The sequence below is a fragment of the Schistocerca serialis genome, chromosome 10 (genome assembly GCF_023864345.2).
Source record: "Schistocerca serialis cubense isolate TAMUIC-IGC-003099 chromosome 10, iqSchSeri2.2, whole genome shotgun sequence".
NCBI classification, from domain to species: domain Eukaryota; kingdom Metazoa; phylum Arthropoda; class Insecta; order Orthoptera; family Acrididae; genus Schistocerca; species Schistocerca serialis.
The window spans coordinates 90,927,749-90,940,365 of NC_064647.1; positions in this window are offsets into that span (position 1 = coordinate 90,927,749).

Below are 12,617 nucleotides of genomic sequence, written 5' to 3' on the forward strand. Positions count from 1 at the left end.
TGGACGTCGACCCCTCAGCCGGACCGCCTTCCCAAGCGGTGGCTGTGCAGCCTGTCCTGCAGCCGCTTTCCTCGGGCACCCCCAAGGAGTCTGACACCGCAGCGCCTTGTCCGGCGCCCACTCAGCAGCCGTCGACGCAGCGTCAGGAGACGCTGCCTCTCTTCGTGGGTCCCGACGCCCCGTCGCGTCCAGTACCGGAAGCTGCGCCCGTGGTCACAGGCGTGCACCCTGACCTCGGATTTCAGTCGGTGTTTCCCGAGGCCCCGCGCGGCCAATGCTGGGGTGCGGACCGGGGACTGCCTCCGACAACAGTCTCCGCCCCGGTCTCTTCTGCTACGCCTGCGGCCAGACCCCTCCCCCGCCGTCGACGCTCGCCACGTCATTATTCAACGACGGTGCGGTGATTTGGGGGGGAGGAGTGTTATATCCTAGCCAGTAATGCCAACCGAGCCCGCTGCCAAAAGGTTGGCAGCATCAAAGTCCGGACGCCGTCCGCATAAGCAGCGCCAGCGATACAGGAAATCGCCGCAAGTCTGCGCGCGCCTCCGCTGGCTTCTGGCTTCTTAAGCGCTGGAGTCGCGAGCGCTAGGACAGTTCTGTATTCGCCGCTCAGTTGTATACTCGCCACCGAACTGTGTACTTGCTAGTCAGTCGTGTGTTCATCGCAGCAGAGTTGTTGTTTGTCGTCAGCCGACGCTGACCTAGCCGCTCCGACTCGAACTAGACAGACTACTGCGTTTCTGTATCTTCGTTAATAAAGATAAGTACCGACTTTTATTTAATCAGAGTGTTTGGGTTTTCATCTTTCTGTTCACTGTTCCAGCGGACCGGTCGGCCCGCTATTAAAAGTGTGGCGGTGACTTCGTAAGCCGTTTCTCCAGCGAATTGCTTGTCGCTACGAACACCGCCACAAAAGGAACGTACGCTCGTGTAATTGTAGCAGTAAATCACGCCATGAAGTAGATCGTCTCTCTTGTAGAGAAGGGCGTTCAACTTGACGCTATATTCCTTGAATTCCAGAAGGCATTCGCTACAGTTCCACACTGCCCTTTAGTGAGCACAATACGACCTTATCGACTTTTGGACCAGATGTATGATTGGACAGAGGATTTTCCCGCAGGTGGGAATCAACATGTAGCTCTTAACCAAACAAAATCTACAAGTTTTTAGTTAATATCGGGAGACTCTCAGGGCTACAACATACAATTTATATTTATTATCAAGTTCATCATACTGGATTGTCCATGAAGTCATTCGTGGACAATACTGTTCTGTGCGGAGATGTTGCAGTGTCAGAAGACTGTGGGGAACTTCAGGAAGACCTGCAGAAGACCGACGGTTGGTATAGGGGCTGACAGTTCGCCGTGTACGTAAAAAAATGTAAGGTGAAGTGTATAATTATGCGAAGAGATCCACTACTGATCGTTAACTCCATTAGTGAGAAATTACTGGAAACAGTAACAAGAGTAAAATACCTATGAGTAACCATCGTGTGTGATCTGTAGTAGAATCGCCACGAAATCCCAACGTAAGATTGGTCAGACGCCAAAGGTGGCGGCGTATTTATTGCAATAAAGAATTAGGTAATAAGAACTGAGGTTATCATGGATCTGAATGTGAATTAATCTGGGCGAGTTAAATATCGAAGGTCGGTCAAAAATAGTCATCGGATGCTTTTATAGACCACCTGCGTCAGGAGCTGCAGCGGTAGGTTGCTTCAGAGAGAGCTTACAGTATTTCATGAATAAGTTTCCTGACCGCGCCAGTATAATAAACTTGCCAGATATAGAATGGGGGAGTCATGCGTTCAAATCTGGTCGCAGAGATTTGTGTAGCGTAATTCGGAATATCTTGCCCGAAAATTACTTCGAGAAACAACTCGTGAAGGTAACGTGGTAGACCTCTTAATAATGCAAACCTGAACTTATGGAATAGAGTTAATGTAGAGAGAGATATGTGTGCTCATAAGGCTGTGATGGGAATTATGACTACAGGTTTTCCAAGGAATGTTAGGAAAGGAGGATATTTTTGCTTAGTTAGAATGAGTGTTTACAAATTGCTGAGTATCTGAGTAGTCAGAATCAAATATTCAGTGCTGAGGACGATGATGTGGAGGAAAAATGGAAAAAATTCAAACTAATCTTTCAGTATGCCTTAGACAAGTATGTTACGAACAAGGATGGGAAAGACTCAACGTGCTTTAATAACCGTATCACAAAACTGCTACGTAAACAAAAAGAGCTTCAGCACAGATGCAAGAGAAATCAAAACTCAGCTGACAAGCAGAACTTTAACGAAGCAAAAATGAGCGCAATGAGAGAAATAAGAGAAGCGTTTCATTGCTCTTAATGTGAAATTTTGCCTTCTGATCTGACTAAAAGCCCTAAGAGGTTTTGGTCTTACGTAAAATCAGTAAGGGGCTCGAAATCTTCTGCTCAGACACTCAGGAACCATATTAGTACAGAAATTGAAAATGACACAGAGAAAACCGAAATACTGAATTCTGTCTGTCGACATTGTTTCACAGCTGAAAATTGGAAAACAATCCATCCTTTCAATCATCGTTCGAACATGGAAATATCAATTGTTGAGATAAACGATCGGGGAATAGAAAAATAATTACAATCACTTTGTAGTGGAAAGGCATTACGACCAGATGAGATACCTGTAAGATTCTATAAACATTGTGCGAAAGAACTTGTTCTACGGTCGCAGGTTCGAATCCTGCCTCGGGCATGGATGTGTGTGATGTCCTTATTTTAGTTATGTTTAAGTAGTTCTAAGTTCTAGGGGACTGATGACCTCAGATGTTAAGTCCCATGTTGCTCAGAGCCATTTGAACCATTTTTGAAGAGCGGCGCTTTTCGCCGCAGGGTCATTTAGTGTGCGCGAGAGTATTACAGAGGTGCTTAAGGAACTCCACAGGCAGGCGCTACAAGAGAGGCGTTGTACGTCTGGCTATGTTTACATTTGGGGGACCGAATGTGTTATGTACGTCTCACCAAAAAAAAAAAAAAAAAAATCACGACGAGATAATGAGAGAAAGTGGATGTTATACGAAACTTTGCCAGGGGCCACTCGTGAAACGAACAGGAGTGAAAAATCGTTGAGTGGTACCTGAAATACCCTCCACCACACACCGTAAAGAGGCTTATGGGATACAGTTGTAGGTGTAGAAGCTGATCTCATGTTCCGTAAGGCTCGTGTTTTGTGCCAGTCTCTCCATTCTCCTGTAAATGATTGGTGCCAGCAGTTTGCAACTGAGAAAGTGCAGAGATGATAACTGGGCCGGCCTATCGGCTGCTGTGGGGGGAGGCGACGTCGGTGCCGAGGTGCGATCCCGGCACCTGCAGGCGGGCGATCAATACGGGGCAGTCGCCAGGGAGCAATCAGGCGCTAACACCGCCGATCGCCCGCACTGATTGCGGTCAGACTACCCGCAGTACACGCCGGGGCCGCCGACCGCTTCCCGTTACGTCTGGCGCGCTGACTGCATTGCCTCCCCATCTCTGGTAACACAAACATTTTTCTTATTTCACTGTTCCCATAAGGTAAGTACCTCTTCAAGAGATTACATTATATGACCGGATATAATTTGCATTACGTTCTGACTTACATAAGAACATCGAACACAAAAATAGTCATCCGGCAGGAGACATCACTTACAATATGTCGTCAAAAGTACCCGGACACCTGGCTGATAGTGACTTACAACTTCGTTTCGCCCTGCGACGGCAATGCTGGAATTCAATATGGTATTGATCCCTCTCGCAGGCATGCGTACAATCAAGTGCTGGAAGGTTCTTTTCAGAATGGCAGCCCATTCTTCATGGAGTGTTGCACTGAGGAGAGGTATCGAAGACGGTCGGCGAGGCCTGGCACGAAGTTGGCGTTCCAAAACATTCCAGAGCTGTTCTATAGGATTCAGGTCAGGACTCTGTGCAGGCCATTCCATTACAGGGATGTTATTGTCGTGTAACCATGCTGCCACAGGTCGTGCACTATGAACAGGTCATCTCGAAAAATGCAATAGCCATCTCTGAACTGTCTTTAACAGTGGGAAGCAAGAATGTACCTAAAACATCAATGAAGGCCTGTACTGTGAGAGTGCCACGCAAAACAACAAGGGGTGCAAGCCCCCTCCATGAAAAACACGACCACACCGTAACACCGCCGCCTCCCAATTTTACGATTGGCACTAACACACGCTGGCAGATGACATTCACCGGCCATTACCCATACCCACACCATGCCATCGGATCTCCACATTGTGTACCATGATTCGTCAGTCCATACAACGTTTTCCGTTGTTCAGTGGTCCAATGTTTATGCACCTCACAACAAGCGAGACGTCTTTTGGGGTTTACTGGCGTGGTGTGTGGCTTATGAACAGCCGCTCGACCATGAAATCCATGTTTTCTCACCTCCCGCCTAACTGTCATAGTATTTGCAGTGGATCCTGATGCAGTTCGGAATTCCTGTGTGATGGTCTGAATAGATGTCTACCTATTACACATTACGATCCTCTTCAATTGTAGGCGGTCTCTGTCAGTCAACAGACGAGGTCGGCCGGTGCGCTTTTGTGCTGTATGTGTCCCTTCACGTTTCCACTTCACTATCACATCGAAAACAGTGGATGTAGTGATGTTTAGGAGTGTGGAAATATCACGTACGGACGTATGGCACAAGTGACACCCAATTACCTGTCCACGTTCTAAGTCCGTGAGTTCCGCAGAGCGCCCCATTCTGCTGTCTCACAATGTCTAATGACTACTGAGGTCGCTGATATGGAGTACCTGGCAGCAGGTGGCAGCACAAGTGCTCCTAATATGGAAAACGTATGTTTTTGGGGGCGTCCGGAAACCTTTGATCACATAGTGTATTAATACACTCCTGGAAATTGAAATAAGAACACCGTGAATTCATTGTCCCAAGAAGGGGAAACTTTATTGACACATTCCTGGGGTCAGATACATCACATGATCACACTGACAGAACCACAGGCACATAGACACAGGCAACAGAGCATGCACAATGTCGGCACTAGTACAGTGTATATCCACCTTTCGCAGCAATGCAGGCTGCTATTCTCCCATGGAGACGATAGTAGATATGCTGGATGTAGTCCTGTGGAACGGCTTGCCACGCCATTTCCACCTGGCGCCTCAGTTGGACCAGCGTTCGTGCTGGACGTGCAGACCGCGTGAGACGACGCTTCATCCAGTCCCAAACATGCTCAATGGGGGACAGATCCGGAGATCTTGCTGGCCGGGGTAGTTGACTTACACCTTCTAGAGCACGTTGGGTGGCACGGGATACATGCGGACGTGCATTGTCCTGTTGGAACAGCAAGTTCCCTTGCCGGTCTAGGAATGATAGAACGATGGGTTCGATGACGGTTTGGATGTACCGTGCACTATTCAGTGTCCCCTCGACGATCACCAGTGGTGTACGGCCAGTGTAGGAGATCGCTCCCCACACCATGATGCCGGGTGTTGGCCCTGTGTGCCTCGGTCGTATGCAGTCCTGATTGTGGCGCTCACCTGCACGGCGCCAAACACGCATACGACCATCATTGGCACCAAGGCAGAAGCGACTCTCATCGCTGAAGACGACACGTCTCCATTGGTCCCTCCATTCACGCCTGTCGCGACACCACTGGAGGCGGGCTGCACGATGTTGGGGCGTGAGCGGAAGACGGCCTAACGGTGTGCGGGACCGTAGCCCAGCTTCATGGAGACGGTTGCGAATGGTCCTCGCCGATACCCCAGGAGCAACAGTGTCCCTAATTTGCTGGGAAGTGGCGGTGCGGTCCCCTACGGCACTGCGTAGGATCCTACGGTCTTGGCGTGCATCCGTGCGTCGCTGCGGTCCGGTCCCAGGTCGACGGGCACGTGCACCTTCCGCCGACCACTGGCGACAACATCGATGTACTGTGGAGACCTCACGCCCCACGTGTTGAGCAATTCGGCGGTACGTCCACCCGGCCTCCCGCATGCCCACTATACGCCCTCGCTCAAAGTCCGTCAACTGCACATACGGTTCACGTCCACGCTGTCGCGGCATGCTACCAGTGTTAAAGACTGCGATGGAGCTCCGTATGCCACGGCAAACTGGCTGACACTGAAGGCGGCGGTGCACAAATGCTGCGCAGCCAGCGCCACTCGACGGCCATCACCGCGGTTCCTGGTGTGTCTGCTGTTCCGTGCGTGTGATCATTGCTTGTACAGCCCTCTCGCAGTGTCCGGAGCAAGTATGGTGGGTCTGACACACCGGTGTCAATGTGCTTTTTTTTCCATTTCCAGGAGTGTATCTTACGCAGCAATGTACAAGATTGACGAAGTCATTGAACTACACTAATTAATTCAAAAAATCGTCGTGTTTTATTACGTTGATCGACAGGAGGCCAGGTTACAGTACAGTTTCATTAACAAGTGACGTTAGTTACTGTTATAAGCGAAATAAAAATATTGCGTGGAAATATGTAAATACAGTTCCTAATTTTTGCAGTCTTGTAGGTAGATTTAACATTGTAGTGGCTTGAGTACGATTCAGTTTATGTGTAATAATAGTCTCCAAATGCCATCCGCAATTTAGTCGATCCTGTATCCAAATTGTTCAAAAGTCATACATTTTTTGTAACTGATTTTTCATTTATGTAGCGTAGACGGTACGGTGTGTACGGATTTCTTTTCTCTGTTGTAGTCAGTCTTTACCCATTATTGCGTCGCATGCTATGAAGTCTCCAGAAACACGTCACTAACCGCTCCTCGGACACGGTCATGTTACTCTCAGATTTCATCAATCTCCTTTACCCCCCCCCCCCCCCCCCAGTACGTATGTAGCATATATGCTATGTTAAACTTTTTTTATAGCTCAGGGTTCAAATCTACATGTCTCTGAGCACTATGGGACTTAACTTCTGAGGTCATCAGTCACCTAGAACTTAGAACTACTTAAACCTAACTAACCTAAGGACACCAAACACATCCATGACCGAGGCAGGATTCGAACCTGCGACCGTAGCGGTCACGCGGTTCCAGACAGTAGCGCCTAGAACCACTCGGCCACCACGGCCGGCGACGAGGACACAGTTACTACATACATGAAATGAGTCATTAGGCTACGAAAAAAAAATGAAGTAAACCCTATCCACGTTCGTGGTGCTTGTGATACTACACAAAGTCTCTGACAGCGACACGAGGAATTCGGTGGATCTAAGTGGGACGGCCAAACCCTGTCAGCCATCGAGTTTGAAGAGTTGAGGCATGCATGTCGGGATCATTCGAATGTAAATCCTCTAAAAAACTAAGCTACGATTTTTGAAAATATTTACGAGGGTAGCGACATTTACAGTTTTGGAAACTTTAGTAAAACTGGACACTAGTAAGGACATATTCAACCCTTACGTAACAATAGTCAACAGAAAACCATTGATAAGACATAATTTGAAATTTTACATATTGTTATAAAAATAGCTGAAATGACCCCACTGGAAGTACTGGAATTTAATAAACGCGTTGTATCCCGTAGTTACGCGAAATTATATTAGTTGTTTTTGACTAGGTCTCTGCGGGATCATCTGATTCGACTTGTGCTTCGATCTAGCACAGAGCTGTTTTGTGGTTTTTGAAATGTTGTAAAAGGAACACTTTAAGATAATCTGTAGATGACCCACGAAGGCGAAACGCGCTTTTAGTAGAATAATAAGTTGACACCAAGACTGTTTTTAATTTAAATACAGGGCACAGAGTATAGGCTCTCTTTCAGTGATATAACTGGCACAAAATCTGGCAGAATATCCACGACCTGTTGTAACCCACCAAGGTACGGACAACGTGGGACTACGCCGATAACAGGAAAATCCCAAAATTTATTTTCAAAAAGTATTCGTAAGAATTTATTCTACTTACTAGCGATTCATCAAGAACATTAACACATTTAATCACACTATGTGAGCGTGGAAGTAGTTGCCATGGAGTAACTGATGAAATGAAAATCAAATTGCCTTTAACAAATGGGAATTTTATTCCTAAAAGACTTTTTTTTAAGAAACAGATTTAAAATTGTAAGCAGAAAGCACCCTCAAAATATCAAGTTACAATTTATTCAGAGGCAGAAAGAAACAAATTTTTGAGTGTATGAGCTTTCGGGCTGAGAACCTCGCCGCTCCCTTTTGACACGGCCGTAGTCACGACCGCTCACAACCATCTCTGAAAGACTGCACTGGTGCAAATCTGCAACACGCCAGATTACCTTAAAGTAAAAGTTTTAACAATTCTCACAAGCACACAAACTATGCATCCCGTAGGAAGAATGAAAATGGTACCAAACATTAAAATTAAAAGATTAACTTGCCAGCAAAGGTGAAACTTGATTTTAACTACTAAGAAAAGTCTTACGGTGGAAGGGTGGCAACTTAATATACTAAAATGACCATTTAAATAAAAGGCCTTGAAATGCAATCTTATATAAAATTATACAAGGTTGGCCAAACGAGTTAACATGCTCTACAGTACACATATACCACCTCTCAAGATGATAGGCAAGATAAAAACATATTTCAGGGATTAGGCCGTTACACTCCGAGCAATAAATTCGTTAACACACCGAATCCGTCAAACATGGCCGAGGCAGCTCCGAACGACAGACAGACACTAACTGCCTAACAAATGCGGACGAGAGACAGACGAGCAAGCTGGGGACGAGAGACTGACCAAGAAAACAAGTAGAATTTAACAAGAGTAATCGCACAACATATAACCAATCACTTCTAATGAACGGCGATTACTTGTGAAGACCTGGCGCAGCACCCTCAAATCGCTCTCCCGAACCGTTCGCTGCCAGCCGCTTCAACGGACGCAGGAAGGCGCACCGATCTCCCGTCTTTCCTGGTCCGCACCAACCGACCGACTGCCCGCTGCTCTGTCCGCGACTGCTCCTCCGCCGCGACTGCACTACTGGTGCGTCTCCCACTCACTTCCAGACACACGACGGCGGAAATACTGGCTCGGACCCAGCCATCCAGAGGAAACACGCCCAGTGGCAAAACGACATCCCTGCACCAGCAAAAGGACCGAACCAAGATGCTAACTGAAGGGGCCCAGAAGCGCTCGGAATACCAGTTACACCACGGCGTCGCAGCTTGCACCGGTCAGACGATGTCGAGGGTTGACTCCTGGTGCTCTCTTATCGACCGCGAAGCCACTACACCTCGGCCAGCCGTTGTGGCCGAGCGGTTCTAGGCGCTTCAGTCCGGAACCGCGCGACCGCTACGGTCGCAGGTTCAAATACTGCCTCGGGCATGGATGTGTGTGATGTCCTTAAGTTAGGTTTAAGTAGTTCTAAGTTATAGGGTACTGATGACCTCAGATGTTAAGTCCCATAGTGCTCAGAGCCATTTTGAACTACACCTCGCTATACGGCGCGGCCCACTGCTCACGTGGCAACCTCACATGTGCTGACGCTCAAGATGGACAAGTCATCTTGTGTCTCAGTGCGCGACCGACCAACCGATCGATCCAACCGCCAATGACCATTGCCTGAGCAAACTCGAGCAGACTGGCGGCCTAACGCGCATTCTCAGATGCAGGAACCAAGCCCCGACCGGGCGACCACTCGCTGAGTTCTCTTACTGGCGGGGTGCAAAGACTCTCATTTTGCCGGCTTTAGAGGTTGATCGCACTACAGACATACTAGCACTCCGAACGTCAGACAGACACTAACTGCCTAACAAATGCGGACGTGAGGCTGACCGATGCTGACTCGAGACTGACCCAGACTGACCAACTGGCGAGCTCATAGCGCCCCTTATATACATGTGGACAGGCAACCTTTCCCATTTCCCACCACAGGGAGACACCAAAGCTGCGATTGCCACACCGACGCCACCGCCAGAAACGGAGGGCGACTGCTTCACACTACGCGCTGCGGCACGCCCTTCAGAACATCAATTTTTACCACGGCTCACCACAGTGCTCTCATCTGGCACATCCTCCGCTGAGTGCCACAAGCGATTTCATTGACACGAATTTTTATGCATTAATGCAAACAACGCGCGGAGGTCCATCAGAAATTGGCCGGTTGCAAGTAGGGCTCGGGCACTGACGGCTCCCGACAAACTTAATTATCTAAACAGACAGCTCATCTGTCCCAGAAATCGAGAATTTTGACGATTTTCCCCTATATCGACACTGATACTGGCATGATATCGTTCCCGGGAATTTTAAGATTTTCGATAATGTTTTGAGTTTGACAAAAGAAATATTCTTTTTGTATGATATAATTCGAACTTAACAATTTTATGATTATTTTTCCTGTTTGCTTCTTGCCGATTTCACATTGTAGATCAACAGGAAGTGCCCTGTAAGTTTTGATAAGTCAGTTTACGAGTAGCATAATATGTGACATAAGTAGCCATAAGTTGTGACTGCATCGGGGTAAAAGCTTCAGATTTCTTACATTGACAAAAGGGACAGTGCACCTCAGTATGAGCCATCAGTTTCAACATGTTACGTCTGCCTATTCCTGAGAAAAATGGTTTTTAACATTAGATCACATAGACAAATGGACAAGAACGTGATTTTACGCGAGTTCAGTTTTTACAGATTGCGTTACCGAACCCTAAAAATTGGCAAATGTCCATATAATATCGCCTTACGCGATAATATCGACGAGGCTTCTACACCCAGATGCAGAACCTTATCCGAACACGAAGAAAAATGCCGTTAACTGGTTAAAGGGACATACGTACGGTATTTTACGTAGTCTCAAAATGGGACAGCTGTGAAGATTTCACACAAGTTGTGAACTGGTCGCGAATGAAAACAGTTTTCCAGGAAGTGTAGAACAACTTTCTTTTATTTCCGCCAATGTTAGCAGAGCTTTTGGTCCTTGCGTAACCGGTTTCAGTCAGCAATGACCATCTTCAGCTCTGCACAAAATCATAGGAAACGGAATACTAGTGAACAGATTATCTCTTAGGACAATAAACTATGCCGTCAGGAAAAATTATTTCTTTCGTCGATATGAGAACATGCGCTTAAAATATGACGAGGCATCCCTGTTTTATATCTTGTTCTGACACAAAAAGGCCATAGTGCCATCGTCACAAAATGCATACAAAATCAGCATAGCATCGTCGCAGATATTTGAGGTATGAAGAAGATTTCACTGACTGAAAACGATAATCTAAGGAGCAAAAACGAAGATTCTTGGTTGTACATGACTACGCAACCCAGCAGACAACAACAGATTGACAATTATTATGAGAAATATGCACTGTTCCTAAAAATGCATGTAATGTGAATTCTAGAAAGCTGTCACCTAAGAAATCACTCGGTCAGCCAACTGTTACAGGTTTCTGTGTTGAAGTTTGAAATGTTAAAGTGTTGAGAATACATAACTATTTATAAAATGAGTTTGATTTCTGACTGATGTGAATGTGTTAAATGTTAAATAAATCTTTAAAAACAGGTGGTTAGCGTTTCTGCCTTCAGATCACCGGCTCCCGGCTTCTATCCCGACCGTGTCGGAGATTTCCTTCGCTAGGTGACGAGATGATTGTGTGGTCTTAAATGTTTCACCTCACTTTCATCACAAAGTCGCACAGAAAGTTTTGCACAAGGCCGCCGAAGAGCCTTAGACAGGATTCCCTAGCCGGTAGCACTGTACCATTATTTCATTTCGTCTTAGTTTTAAACAACAATAAGCAGTTTCCCTTTCCGTGCTTTTAGTTTTAATTGTACAAATACTACATTACAATAGGAAATGAAAATTTATTTTTCATCCTTTGTATAACGTGACGATGTCTACATAACATAATCTCAATTGTTTTAACAAATGCTATTTGTGTGTAACGTAAAAATTGTTACTTTCTCATCGTCTTATCCATTTCCTGTAGCTATACTGAGTTGCAAGTCATTTTATTTTTGGTTTCGACATTGGATTGTCACCTGACGATGATCCAAGTAGCCGAAACCTGGTTCGTGAATAACTAATATTTTGCAGACCATGAGGAAAGTTTATACTATTTATCATTAGGTTCATTTTCGTTACCGTCATGATTACGTAAGCTTGGTCTTGCAGATCGTATTTAGTTTACCGACAGCACTAAAGGCAAATTCTGCTATTCTCATCAACTGTTTGTGGCCGAGCGGTTCTAGGCGCTTCAGTCCGGAACCGCGCTGCTGCTACGGTCGCAGGTTCGAATCCTGCCTCGGGCATGGATGTGTGTGGTTTCCTTAGGTTAGCTAGGTTTAATTAGAAGTCTAGGGTACTGACGACCTCATAGTGCTTAGAGCCATTTAATCAACCTTTTTGAGTTACAACAATACGAAAAAACCTTTAATTTTAACACAATCTGCGACATCGTTGCGAAAAAACACAGTGACCCGTATATGTAATAAGTTTCCTTTAATTTACGTCTATGGTCACAATATTTTCTGTTTAACAGATTACCGGTCTCGGTCTTTAATGAACATCATCAGATCTGTCTCATAAAAACAGTCCTAATGCACTGCTGCCATAGTGGCATAGTCAACTAAAATGCGGAATCAGCATCCCATAGTGCTCAGAGCCATTTTATACAATTTTAAAATTTTTCGTATGATTAATCT